The sequence below is a fragment of the Magallana gigas genome, chromosome 9 (assembly GCF_963853765.1).
Source record: "Magallana gigas chromosome 9, xbMagGiga1.1, whole genome shotgun sequence".
NCBI classification, from domain to species: domain Eukaryota; kingdom Metazoa; phylum Mollusca; class Bivalvia; order Ostreida; family Ostreidae; genus Magallana; species Magallana gigas.
The window spans coordinates 15624997-15640359 of NC_088861.1; the positions used below are offsets into that span (position 1 = coordinate 15624997).

General features: G+C 34.4%; 1 long non-coding RNA gene across 1 annotated transcript; it reads left to right on the forward strand.

Moving 5' to 3' along the window:
• Positions 1 to 13385: 13385 nt before the first annotated feature.
• On the forward strand, positions 13386 to 15136 carry LOC136271169 (uncharacterized). The gene is made up of 3 exons (XR_010709029.1): positions 13386 to 13591; positions 13954 to 14056; positions 14770 to 15136. It is a non-coding gene; the product is annotated as an uncharacterized lncRNA (long non-coding RNA).
• Positions 15137 to 15363: the final 227 nt, after the last annotated feature.

Consider the following 15363-nt stretch of genomic DNA (forward strand, 5'->3'; position numbering starts at 1 on the left):
ATATAATGAATTGACGCTTACAGCGAAGTGAATTTCATTCCCCAAGTCACTATTTCAAATTGTAAACTTGGCGGATAAAACGAATTACGCTTATAACGAAGTTGAATTGGCCGTCCCTGGGACTTCGTTATAAGCGTGTTTTACTGTACATGTATTACTAGAATTGTAAAGTAAATGAATAATAGCACAATAGTTAATTTTAGAGTGTGTATTAGTATTATTTTTATTTCTAGAGTGTTTGAAGTTTAATGTGTTTGACATCGGGAAGCCTATATAAATCCGCTTTTTTTTTGTAAAAAGACTTACCCTTAGAAAATCATTAAGATCTTTTGGGTTTAAATTGAGGGAATGATTAATTTAAAAAAAGTGCTGTTGCTTCAAAAAATTCTATAGAAGGAATTAATCAATTCGTAAAATTTTAAGTCAAGGTCATCAAAATTCAATCGATCAGAATTCATTTCTTTTTAACTTTTTTTGAAAAAAAGACGAATTCTAAACGAACCAGCAGCATTTTTCAGAATGTACTGAATAACAAAAATTTAATTATCATTTATTTTTTCAATTCAAATAAGGGTACGCCCTTGTTATATTGAAATCAGTTTATTACCTCTATTCGGGAGAACTATCGGCACATTACAAGTGACTGTCAATTCAGGGGACCATACAGTACAAATCTGACCCAACCTAATACCAGAGTAAACCCCACCATGGGTTTGCTTTTTGAAAATTTGGGTCCACTCGTGGTTTACTTTGGGTTTATTGGGAAATTGCTTTTGAGGTCAACTTACGCACTCACATGTGAAGTAGAAATGTCTTTCTTTCTTAACATCCTACTGCTTGTAATTCCTGCACCTCGTATATTCCGAATACACAGTTAGCGTCTGCTTTCATGAGTATACTTCTGAGCGGGTTTATTCTCTGTGTCCACTCTGTGTTTACTTTGGGTTTACTCTGGGTCCACTCTAGTAAACCCGGAATAAACCCATGCTTTAGTTGGGGTTTACTTTCTGTTAGATTGGGTCTGATCGGTACTGTACTAAGTGTCATACAAAGTAGCATTTACTAATCTGTTTCATTTAATACCATGATAAAAACAACTTACATAAATATATTGTAAAATGGATGTATCGTTTTATGAATTTTGTATGGCAGAAAATCAAAATATTTTTAAGTTCGTACATAAAACAGTCACCCTGAATTTACTTTGACAAGATAATTTTTCCGCCTTATTATTGGGAAGCATAACAAATTTAAAAGCCATGAAATTATCACACTCTTCTCTAAAATTTAACAATATTCGTTATAACTTCCGGTTCTTAAGTGCTAACAGTGCTGCGGTTGAAACATTGTTTAAAGGAAATACATGCTCCTTGTATGTGAAATAAATCATTAGTATTAGTAAAGAAACTAGGGTAGGTCTTCCGTTGATGCTGTGAGTTGAACATTTATATGATTTGGTGTCAAACGATTATAATGACTAATGACTAAAATTTCACTTCTGCTTTTGTTATAAAAACGTGTTGTGATTGAAAGCCTGTATAAAAACAGGAAGAACATGTTTTAGGAAAACTATTTGTCGGACACAGTTTGTGTATTTGTTTTGAAAACTCTTTGAGGCCCTGTCACACCAAGTTGCGTTCCCAGAGCGTGTTCACGGCGTTGTAAATTTCATGGAATCGCCGTAGGATCGCAAGGAAAATTCAGAAAAACTATACAATCTTACTTAAAAATTTTACAAGTGAAAATGTCACGGCATCCTGACGGCGACTGAAGCGTTCTTGCAGAGCTCCAAACTACGTTTCTACAGAGTTCTACTTGGCGATTGACTGTGCTCTCGCTGGGCTGCACATGCGCTGTAGGAGACTTTACGACGTTGTCACGGCGACCTTACTCCACTTCTACGGCGTGTTTATCAGAACGCAGAACAACGGCTCGTACTTTGTGCATGTTCAAAATGCGCGCCGTCTAATGGCGTTCTTAAATGATGTAGGATATCCCACCGCGGCGAACGAAGATGCCGTTGCGTTGTTACGGCGCTGTAGAAGAGTTCTAGTTCGTTTTCCATGGCGTTTTACATTGACGCAGCGGGATCGCCGTGATGACGCAGCTCCAGTGTGACAGGGGTTTAAACAATGAGAAGTTTAATGGCGAATTAAATTTTTAAGGGTAGCAAGGATTGTTATATAATTGTACTCACGATTCATGTAAGAAAATGTATTTTTTTTTAAAAACGAACCCGCCTTAAAAAACACGTAACTTCTGTTATTAAATCTTTTTAATTTTCTGAAGACTATGTACAAGTTTGAAATTGTTGCGTGCGGTCAAAATTTGGTAAATAGTCAAAATTAATGGCATCTCTAAAAATTTCTCCAAGGCTTATATTATTTAATAATACATTAGCAGCTATCAAAGATCATCGGGAGAATTTATGCATAAGTGAGCGTCTAAATTTTACACCTGATATACAGATACCGCTATATAACGTAAAATTAAGTAACATTATTTACGGAAATGAATATCACTTCTCTCGAAAATGCAACAATGTGCAAAATCCCTATTTTTATGTCAGTTTTTCTCCTGTATCGGATCAAAAGTAATTCTTTCGGAGAAAGTTTACGTATGTATTTTGAAAAAAAACTCGTGAGAAACTTCAATAAAAATTAGCGAAAAATTATGTTGTTACGGTTTTTGTTTTCAGTTAATTTATTTCAACTGGGCATTAACTGGGCATATTCGGTCGGATTTTTGGGGTAACATGTACATGAAGTAAATTTGATGTAAGTCCAATGTTTGTTTTTTGTGGTTTGGGGTTTTTTGTTGTTGTTGGTTTTGCCTGTTTTATCATAAAGATATAACAAAAAAATTACGTACATGTCACAAGCCATACTTGCCTTCTCTATTTGAACAAAAAAAATTAAACAGTCATTCCTATAATATTTTATGTAAAAACACGCAGTGAAAATGTGCTAGGGAGGTCTAGGAACAGCCGCATTGATCTCTTAGAAATAAAGATTTGAGGCAATACACATCGTTTTGACTGGAACTAACACATGAAATTGACATGATTTTAAAACTGTTTACGCTTTGAAGTTGTACTTCCATGATCAGTGCGAGACATATAGGTATTTCTGATCTGATAATTTACTGCATGATGACGTTCGTGGTACATTGGAGAATAATGTCCGCAGCATCTCCTTGATCTCGGCAATAACTGTAGTAGAATATATATTATTTTGTTCATAACTATATATAATAGAAGTTTAGTGTGTTTAACAGGTTAATTAGCTGCAATAATGTATAGCCCTCTCCGATTTTTATGTATCTGATGTTTACTGGAGAGGGGATCTCCGTAATGGTGCAAAATTAATTTTTTAATGCGGCCGAATTCGGTCTGAGAAGATCGATTTTATATTTCACTTCCTTTAGATAAAATGATTTTTTAATTCAGGTTGAACATAACCGTATATAAATCAAAACCATGCAGATAAAATATAGCAGCATGTTTACCAGTCGTCTTTTTCAGCAGCCATGACAGTTCTCGCGTAATTTTATGGGATGTACGCTTGGAGTTTTGATGGGCTTGATAACGTGAATGTCAGTGTAAATAATCGATCTTACCTCGTTATATCACTAAAACATCATTTAAGGAAATGGTGTATAATGGAAAATTCATATTTACCGCGTTAATTATGTTTAAAATAGGGGAATTCCTATATTCAGTTCAAGATCCGCTCCTGAATTCTCATTGGCTGTCCCAAAATAAAACCGGTTAAGGTCAGTAAACATGGCGGACAAATTCAACTTTCATTGTTGACATACACGAAAAATAACCGATATAAGGACTATACTTGAATTTTTTGGATTTATTTATGCCATAGACATCTACAACGTTAAAGTTCAGGTAAGAAATGCAAATGTTATTGTCATTTATAAACGATTTGAGACGAAATCGTTGCGGGAGTGAATCACTCCCGCACTTGCACCATTACGGAGGTCATATGGAGTTGTAGTCCTCACCCAAAAATAAATCTGGAGAGGGCTACATTATTGCAGCTACAGGTTAATTTATTATAGCCACGTTCTCTGATTACGATCTCGCACCTTTCATGTTAAAATGAAAGTCTTATTGTTTGATAATTGACAACTTTGAAGAAAACACCTTTCGAACTGTTGATTAATTACATAACAATTGATGATCTGCAGCTATAAATAACCTGGGGCTACATAAGGAATAAGGAATCATTCTTTGAGTATTATGAGGTGATAATTTTGGTCGGGGCGTGATCAAATCCAATAAAGCCCGAAGGGCTTTATGATAGATTTGATCACGCCCCGACCGAAATTATCACCTCATAATACTCAAAGAATGATTCCTTATTACTTATATTTATATAATTTTAGGCCATTGTACGATTAAATCTTTAAATATTGTATTGTTTATTAGTCAACAGCTGTACAGCTCATAGACATATACAATTAATATACACGTTACAATACATATACTGGTCACTTGAAAAAAGGCAAGTTTATACATGAAGGTTTCTGATTACAAAAGCATTTTTAATATATTTACCTAAATTGCACAAATCCTTTACATTTTGTGTTGACAATAATAGAATTAATTTAAAGACAGAGGGTTTAATATAATAAAACTTCTTAAGGAATTTTTCTCTTAAGTTACAGTAATAGGGACATTTCAATATAAAATGATATTCATCTTCTATATCTAAAGTACATAGAGGACATAAACGTCTTTGTAATGGGACATTGTTATATCTGCCAGTTTCGATGGTAAGACAATGGGATGATAATCTTAATTTACATATAAGTTTCTTATATTGTAAAGGAATTCTTTTTGTTAGATATGACTGCAAGGTACAATGATCAACTAAATATCTATAGATTGTACATTTGGAAGAGGCATTTATGTCAGCTAGTAAAGACTGTTTAAAATTATCAAAAATACGTTGCTTGGCGATCGTTAAAAAAATTTCTGGCTTTTCAAAAAATTGGTTTTCCCATAAGTTCATTAGCCCAATACTTGTTCACATATTCTTGATCTCTGCAGTCTAGTTTTTACATTTGTTTTTACCTAAAGTTTCATTATACATATTAACATAACATGAATTCAAAATGCAATTTTTTGATGATAAAAGTTTCATCCAGTATCTTAAAATACGTATTTTTCTGATACATTGCAGAGGCATTCTGCCCAATTCACAATAAATAACTGCATTAGATGTGCCCCTTTTAACATTAAGTATGTTTTTACAGTAATTAAGATGAATAATTTTAATTATAATAATTAAATTATAATTAAATTAAATTAATTATAATTAATTAAATAATTAAGAATAATTTTTTTCTATATCTGGGGCAGAATGAAAGCCCCAGACTTCACAACCGTAGTAAGCAATGCTTCCTACATAAGTGTCAAAAAGGGACAAAAGCGTAGTAAAATTAATACTCATATTACAACATTTCCTTTTCAGTGCAAAAAGCGCCTTCATACATTGTAATGACAATTGTTTTTGCGTAACATGAAATTTGCCATTGTAATTCAACAAAAGTCCTAGATAACAAAAACTGTTCACTACTTCATTTTGTTCACACTTATAAAACCACACATCTTCTGTTCGCAAAATTCCCCCATTTCTGAAAACCATTATTTTTGTTTTGTTTACATTAACCGTTAACGACCATTTCTCTGTATAATGTTCTAAAGTATTCAACATTGACTGTAAGTCAGCAGCAGACTGAGCAAAAATAACCATGTCGTCTGCGTACATCAGTAAAAATAAGGATAGCTCTTGTAATTCAATTGGAGTATTTCCATTGCTTAAAAATTCCATTTCGCAATCATTGACATAAAGGGAAAAAAGGAGAGGGGAAATAATATCCCCTTGTAAAACACCAAGATTATTCACAAAAAAATCTGATAACTTACCATCTAATAAAACACAAGACTTAATATCATTATAAAGTGAACGTAAAATCTTCAGAGGTTTACCTCTGATTCCATACATTGAAATTTTATTCCACATTTTAACCCTATCCACTGTGTCAAAGGCACGCTTGAAATCTACGAAGCCGCAATACAATCTACATTTTTTCGAGAGATATTTGTTCACAATTGTTTGTAATGCAAAAATGGCATCAACAGTACTATGAAATGGTCTAAACCCGAAGTGTGCGTCTGTTATAACATTATTTCTCTCGGCCCATGACATAAATCTCTTTTTCAAAATTGAAGTAAAAAGTTTGTCATACAACTAATTAAACTAATTCCTCTATAATTGGCAGGATCAGTTGTCCCACCCTTTTTATATATTGGTACAATGAGAGACTCACACAGTATATGTGGAAAATGACCTGTTGTAAACATAGCATTAAAAATTGTGTGTACAAAAGGTACCAAAATATCCTTGAATTCAATGAAGTATTCATTAATTATACCATCCAGTCCATGACTTTTACCTGGGTTTAAAGTCTTTATAGCATCTTCAATTTCATTTAAAGATATGTCACTTTCTAATTCTTTAAAAATTACCTCTTTTTCAACTTTGACCATGTCATTTCCCACGGCTGTATGATCCATACAAGAAAGGGATTTGAAATGATTGTGTAAATCTACAAGTGAAACATTTACTTTGTTAACTTTTCTCCTACTAAATTTCGAAAAAAATACTTTAGGATTAGATTTCCTTATTGTTTCTAATAAATTGCCCTCTTCATTAAGATATTTTCTCTTGATCCTTCGTTCCAATATTTTATATTGCCTTTTACTTGATTTTAATAATTCATGATTTTTTAAAGATTTACTTTTGTTAAAGTCAGCTAGCGCTTTACGATAAATATCATATAATCGCTTACATTCAGCAGTAAACCATAGTCGGTCATGTCTAGGTTCTACATTATCTATTTGTCTACTACTCTTATTGACATGACGAGGACTGGGCACCTTATGAAAGTCAGACATCAGAAAAGACAATTCATTTACAAAAGTTTTGACACCGTTTTCTAACCCTGTATTACTAGATAAATCATTCTGTACTAAACATTGCTCTAATCTATACACATTTTGCTGCAGTGACAATTTACTCTCATTTACTAAATCTTCCTTCCAGCGATAGCTTACGTGATCATGACTACTGAATGAATTCCCTTCTGACTGATTCAATGCTATGTTTATACCCGTTCTTAGTTCGATGTGCAATGGTGCGTGATCAGAATAAGTGTTAAAATTACAAACTATGAACTTATAAAAGTAACTAAATATGTCAGGTGTGCTCAATACATAATCAATAACACTACATCCATTGGCACCACAATATGTAAAATCGTTAGCCATATTATCTACATGTCTGCCATTTAGAATTCGTAACCCAGTTTCAATACACATCTGAATCAACTTAAGCCCATAGGCATTCACTGCTTTGTCTGGACACACACGGTCACTTTATCTATCGTCCTCCGTGTAATTACAGATAGGTGATATAAAATCAGAGATTTGTTCATGTACATTATCACATTCAATATAATCATTTAACACCGAGCACCTACTATTCAAGTCTCCGACAATAATTACTTTACCTTTCTCGGAGTATTTAGCAATTTGATTCGCTATTTCATAAAAAATATCACAGTTATATTGCTTGAAAAATGAGGATTTATCCGGCGGAATATAGATACAACATATGTATAAACATTCATTAGACTCTATTACATCACCGTTAATCTTTAGCCAGCAAATTGTGTCGACAATAACATCAGTTATTGTAATATGTTTCCGAAACTCATCCCTTATACATAAGGCCATCCCACCTCCTTGTTTAGATCTAGAAAGTGATCTTGGTATAAATCTACATGTAAACCCCGGTACATCGAAATCAAATTCATTCTCTATCCAACATTCAGACAAAAATATAACATCGTACGTACATATAAAGTTTAAAAAAGTAGGGTCGTTAAGTTTTTTCTCGAGTCCCCCATTAATGTTCCAACTAAGCAACTTTAACTTAAACTCACTCTCCGTACACGTTGGTCCCTGGCCCTCTTGTCTGTCCTAACTGGATCCTACCCTCGGGCGTTTGCGATCCTGGCGGTGGCTAGGCGACACAATGGGTTGATGCGCGGGTTGGTCGCGTCCTTCGCTCGGTGTATACTCGATTCCGTCGATGAAAAGTCTGTCCCGCATCAACCGTACTCTCTGGTTCCGTCTGCGTGCTTCCCGCATCACTGGAAACAGGGCTCTTCTGCGCTGGTCGATTTCGACAGGAAACTGTTCCTGAACATAGAAGTTGGTCCCCTTCAGAGTTTTTGGAGCCTGCTTTCTCACCAACTCACTGTCCTTAAAGTGCGAGAATTTGGCGACGATATTGTGTGGTCGCGCATTTGGGTTAGAAGGTTTTCGTCCAATTCTGTGCACTCTTTCGAAATTAATATCTTTCTAGACACGCATCTTGTCGCACATGAACCTTCTCACCGTTTCCTCACAATCCTCTGCTTCTTCTTCCGGTATGCCACAGAAGAGTAAGTTGTCTCTCATGAAACGGCATCGAAGATCCAGGATATCCTCCTTTAGCTCGTCACATACCTCTTCCAGCTCGGCGTTGATACGGCCTATCGCATCACTATTTGAATTTAATTTCGTTTTCACATCCGTCACATCCTTCTTCATGTTTTTTGTTTCTCCTTTTACTTCTTTTTGTATTTCCTTCATCTCTTTTGCCGCATAATCAAACAGGTTGCTTAAACCGCTCATGTCCTTATCCATCTCTGTATGAATTTTAGTCAGCCTGGATTCCAAGTTGTCAGTTTTGTTAAGTTTTTTGTCCATTTTTTCCTACAAGTCCAAAATGTGTTGTAGCTCTTGTCTGTCTTCTTTCGTACCACGAGTGTTCGGACTGCCACCGTTAATAATTGTTAGGCTTTCGTGTAATATTTCCGAGGTTTCACTCATCGAGTTTTGTGCCATTGTTAGCGACTCCGTGTTGAGAACTGAGAACTAATCACTGACTCAATGGTCAAAATAGAAAACACTTTCAAAGTACACGGTTTAAATAATTAATAGCTACAAAACTATCAGTAACAAATACCTTAGTTGTGAAACTATGTTTCCGGCTGTTTTTTCGCTAAAAACAACCTTAAATTCAACAAAATTTACAGAAAGTTCCCGAGCGGAAAAAATTCACTACTTCCCTCCAAGTGACCACGTGACTATAAATATAAATAAGCAAACCCCGCTGGCGCCTCAATTTGGCGTCATTTGTATTATGGGTTATATAGTACAAAATCGATACGTAGTGTTATCACAGACAAAGACACTGGATAATGTAAATATATGTATATATGTTCTGAGCTGTTTTTCGGTAGCACGTGACGATTGAATTTACGCAGTAAAGAAAGATGAAATTTACAAAGACTGACCGAATAAAAACAAGAGGCCCAGGGCCACATCGCTCACCTGAGCAACAATTGCCTTAATTCTGATCAAATTAGCATTACAGTATCAAAATATCTTGACAACTAAGTATTACAGTAGATCTTGGTGAAAAAAAAAAATGAAAATCTGCCAATTTTTATCCACCTCTTTTTTTTGTGTGGTAAATACCAAGCCCCTTTTGTTGTTGTACCTGTAAGAAGATTTTTCTCTATTCCTATATACCACCCCCCCCCCCCATTTCGTGGCCCCACTTTTCTCTAGGGAAACATGGTTTCATCAAACTTAAATATGCATAACCTGTGCTTTCACACTAAGTACTGAGTTTTGGACCGAAAACTTTCCCAGAATATTTTTAAAGATTTTCTCTATATAATCCTATGTAAAAATTGAAACCTCCATCACGGCCCCACCCTACCACTAGGGACTGTGATTTTGCAAACTTGCAAACTACCCGAGGATGCCTCTACACAAGTTTAAGCTTTTCTGGCCAAATAGTCTTTAAAAAGAAGATTTTTAAAGATTTTCTCTATATATTCCTATGTAAAAATTCATCCCCAATTGTGGCCCCACCCTACCCCTGGACTATTATTTAAACAAACTTGAATCTACATTATCTGAGGATAGTTACACGCCAATTTGAGCTTTCTTGGCTAAATAGTTTTTAAAAGAATTTTTTAAAAGATTTTCTCTATATATTCCTGTATACAAATTTATCCCCCAATTGTGGCCCCACCCTATCCTCGCGGACCATGATTTGAACAAATTTGAATCTTCACTATCTGAGGATGCTTCCACTCAAATATGAGCTTTCCTGGCCTAATAGTTTTTGAGAAGAAGATTTTTAAATATTTTCTCTATATGTTCCTATGTAAAACTTGATCCCCCCATTGTGGCCCCACCCTACCCCCGGGGACCATGATTTGAACAGACTTGAATCTACACTACCTGGGGATGCTTCCATTTTAATTTGAGCTTTTCTTGCCTAATAGTTTTTGAGAAGAAGATTTTTAAAGATGTTCCCTATATATTCCTATGTAAAACTTGATCCCCCTATTGTAGCCCCACCCTATCCACAAGGACCATGATTTGAACAAACTTGAATCTACACTATCTGAGGCTGCTTCCATTTTAATTTGAGCTTTCCTGGCCTAGTAGTTTTTAGAAGAAGATTTTTAAAGATTTTCTCTAGATATTACTATGTAAAACTTGACCCCCCTCTTCTGGCCCCTCCCTACCCCCCGGGGACCATGATTTGAACAAATTTAAATCTACACTACCTGAGGATGCCTCCATACAAGTTTAAGCTTTTCAGGCCGAATAGTTATTGAGATGATTTTTGAAAAATACCAACAAATTTTCAATAATTCTCAATTATCTCCCCTTTAAAGAGGGCGTGGCCCCTCATTTGAACAAACCTGAATCCCATTCACCTAGTGGTGCTTTGTGCTAAATTTGGTTGAAATCTGCCCAGTGGTTTTTGAGAAGAAGATGAAAATGTGAAAAGTTTACGACAAATACAGACAGCGAACAAATTGTGATCAGAAAAGCTCACTTCAGCCTTTGGCTCAGGTGAGCTAAAAACGGATGGGAAAGAGAAACACGTTCAGGAGAAAATGATACACATAAGAAGAAGTCACTATCAAATGATTTTCGACAGATCTGGAATTTAAAAAAAAAAGAGCACTTGGCAGCGGGGCGGTGGGAGGGCAACACAGAAATAAGTTCGTTTTCACAATGAAACGAACGACCATGTAGAAACACTACAGAAGTTATAAATATGTGACCGATAGAATTTAAAAAAAAACTTGTTTCAAAACTCATTTGAATATTTTTTAAAATAATCACCGAATGCCTCAATTCAGGGCATTCTTTTATCGTGCCAGCACCTACTGCAACAGTGTAACATTGAACTTTGATCATAATTTGATTTGATTTTTAAATTACCTTGTACGCTGTCCTATAAATCAAGGCTAAATCAATTGTACGAGTAAAATAAATTTATCTCTTCACCTTAAACCAATATCATGATAGTTGAAAACATAATAAAGTAGTTGCGTTCGTACAAAATACCAAACATGCACGCGTGATAAGTTACATGTAGAAGATGTCCACTTGCGCGGGATCTCCCCGGACATGTGCGAGGGATGATCATTATTTAAAGGTTTTAATATTTGTGTGTGTGGTTTTTTTGGGGGGGTGGGGGGGGGGGGGTGGGGTTGCTGATTGAAAACATTATTTGTACAGTTTTTTAAACATTTAAGACTTACAAACCAACCAATTAAATATGACGGACGAGTATTTCCGATTTTGAGTAATATTGCTTTTATTAATTTTAGAACGACTTTTTTATTTACTCTCCAATGTTCAATATTTATATACATGTAAATACAAAATGAACAAACTTTTATAACATAAAATTAAAACAGTGTACAATGTATTTACGGCTATAAAAACTCAAACACGTTCATATTCATGTAAGAGTACGGATGCGAATCTTGTGTATTAGACAAGTAATAGCTTTCCAAAGAGCTTGCCTGACTAAACAAAATTATTCAATGAAAGCATGCATGGATCGATGAGGCTATGTTTTAAAAAACGAATTTTAATTTTCGCTCCTGATCATAAATTAATAAAACAGAACGTTTATTATTTAAAAAGAAATTTCAGTCTTTTTCTTTGATCTAGTGCATGTTCATCACTTGAAATTAAATTATTTTATCTTATTTTGGGATCGAATGCACATGCGTGTATCATTCAAATGATTGCATGTAAGCTTGAAAGCAGAGGATAGAACAATCAAATTTTAACTTGTTTTTTTTTTATAATATTAAGGAAATAGGAAAGGATATTCAATAACGTATTATCTTCATTCAAAAAATCTTGATAAGCAATTAAAAAAAAGTGAGAATTCTCAAAATCTTGAAGGAAAATCCTAATCCATGGTGAGGGGGCGGGTTGGGTTGGGTTAGCCGGCGACTGCCAAAAGGGTACCCTCATTGTACGGATAACTCCTCCTACAGTTTTCAAGATAGGAATTTGTTCTTTTGCAAAAATTGTACATATATCAGAGGTGGGCATATTGCTAGGATTTTGATTTCCAATAATTTATGAAAAAATACCAGCTTTTTAACTTTGTCATTTTTTGGCAAAATATTGCATATAGGGAACCCTCATTGTACGGATAACTCCTCCTACAGTTCTCAAGATAGGAAGTTGTTTATTTGCAGGTCAATTGTACATATATCAGAGGTGTGCATATTGCTAGGATTTTGATTTCCGATAATTTATAAACAAAAAAAAAAAATACCAGCTTTTTAACTTAGTCATTTTTGGGCAAAATATTGCATATAGGGTACTCCGTTTCACTGGATACGGGTTGACATGGATTATGGATACAGTTCACATAAATGAAAACCCGGTTTGCTGTCACATTGACAGCTTTTCACTCGGTTTTAATAAGTCAAGTTAAGAAAAGTATCTGTTGCGAAAAAAGTGGGAGAGGTAGCCCGCCCACTACCGATGCTGCGTGCCTGGGATGTGTATACACGGTGTGCCCTGGATTTTTCTTATGATCCCCATTTGAACAAGTCAACTAATCGGCACACTTCCTCTTTAATGTTGCTCGATGTCAAAACAAGCGAATCATATTTACATGTTGTATGAAAATGATAAAAGCTACCGCTTTTCTAACATGTATCTCTTACACAACATGGATACATGTATTATGCTGCTTTTTACATTGAAGTTGACCTTTTATTAAATGAAAATTAGTTTTAGGATGATTGTTATCATAATATCTATGTTCCAAAGTTTGATTTTCAATCTATTGCAAAAAAATGAATTAATGTTTAAAAAGAAAGCAGTTTTCAATTGCATGTACTTGTTCTACAGGCTTGGATTTATTATTATATTTTTTCATGCTCTCAGGAGGTTTCGATGGAAATCTTAGTGTAGTATGTGGAAGTAACCATTCAGCAGAAACAACATCAATGGAAACATCTACTACAACCGCATCGTCTACTACACGATTAATAAGTACAACTTCTGAGGTGTCATCAGTGGAACTTATAATTACATCTGCAATAAATGAGAATAGATCGGATGCTACTGGGTCAACTGCTGCTACTTTGTCGGAGGAAAATAAATGTGATTATTTAATTGGTAGATTTTTTTAAATATATGATATCTAAATATCCAAACCTGCTGATTATTGTAAACTGTAGGAAAGGAGTTTCGTTTAAACTATTGTCAAATGCAATAAGTACATGTAGAATCTGTAGAATTTGGGAAATACCTTAAACGTTTCTTTTCTTATTTCAATAGACAGTATATTCTCACTCTGTAACTTATTATCACAAACTAAGTTGATAAGGGTCTTTTTAGGGATGATGTCGATATGCAGGGCTGATTTGATCCGTATAGCACCCCTTTTGTAATTACTCTTTTTCCGCATCCATATTAAGGTCGTATTTTAGCAAACGATTTTTTCTTATTTCACTCCATTTCAGCCGAGTCACTTTTGTCCTTACAAATTTCGTTGGCTCTATTCGTGATGATTTCGACAGTTTCAACAATTTTGAATATATATTTTTATAGATACATCAAAACAAGGTATGTTTAACAAAAGTTTAGTTTTATATTTATAACATCATTCACAGACATATGATAAAGAAAATCTTTTATGATCTGTTTGATTTGTATCGAACTATGTGTGGTTTTTATTTATTTTTAAGCTTTAACAAATGGATAAAAAAACGTGATATTAGATAAAGAACATTTACGATTATGATAACAAATCTTCAGAGTTTCTTATCTGAAATAACCTTACGGGAAATCAAAAGTAACACCCATATTGACGTCATACTGCAGATTCTTAATTTAACGCGAGAAATTCATAGCCGCATAAAATCGACAGAAGCAACCTTCGCGGATTTTAAAATCTTGTTTTTATTTTTTCAGTTTTGAAGTGTAGGAAATTTAAACAAAAAATTGTGCTCGTGATTTTATATTTTCGCGATTTGATACAAGATAGCGGAATCGCGGAATTAAGTACTCGCGTAAAATAAAGAATTTATAGTATGCAGTGTTATATAAAACAAATTATTTCATTAATGATTTTACCATGTATTGGGCCCAACATGAAATAAATGTTTAGCTATTATTTTTACACCACTACAAAATATGGTGTATATATTTCAAAAATATTGTCATAATAACTTTAAAAAGTAATTTGATAACAAAGTTATGAATGTAAGCAAGCTATGTTTTTGCAAGCCAGCATTGAGTTTACATGGGCATATTTCAAATGAATGTTTTGACAATAGAAAGAAATCTTGGAACGGGAAATCTAACTCTAAAGGTATTAAAGACCATCGAAGTGGGACAGCAACTAATGTTGAAACCTACACAGAACTTGGAAATACGGTGTCAGGGGAATCTGAAAACCAGTACGACTCTATCTCACGCCAGGAAAACAACATAAACACGAATGTCTTTTAAACTTTTCTTACAGGTGAATTCATGTAACTTGCAATTGGACTCAATATTGGAAGTAGTACAGGGTGTTTAACAATATAATTGTCATAAATCTAAAGGCAAAAAGAATGATAACGACACAGTTACAGATACAATTTATTTTCATCATTTTCAGCAAGAGATATCAAAAATGAATATTTTAAGTCAGGGATATGTAACACACTCCATTTCCGTTTCCGCGGCAACGATTACCTCAAATGATATACTCCAGATGTTTATACCCTTTACTAAAATAACTTTAGAGACACGTGTGCGAAAATTCCGTATCACTGCTCTGCACGTTTCCCTGGATATCTAGCGGATTCCTCGCTTAATATTGTTCTTCAGTTCTTTCACCCCTGCGAATGTGTCGGAATGTTTTCTTTATCGTTGCTAAGTATGTA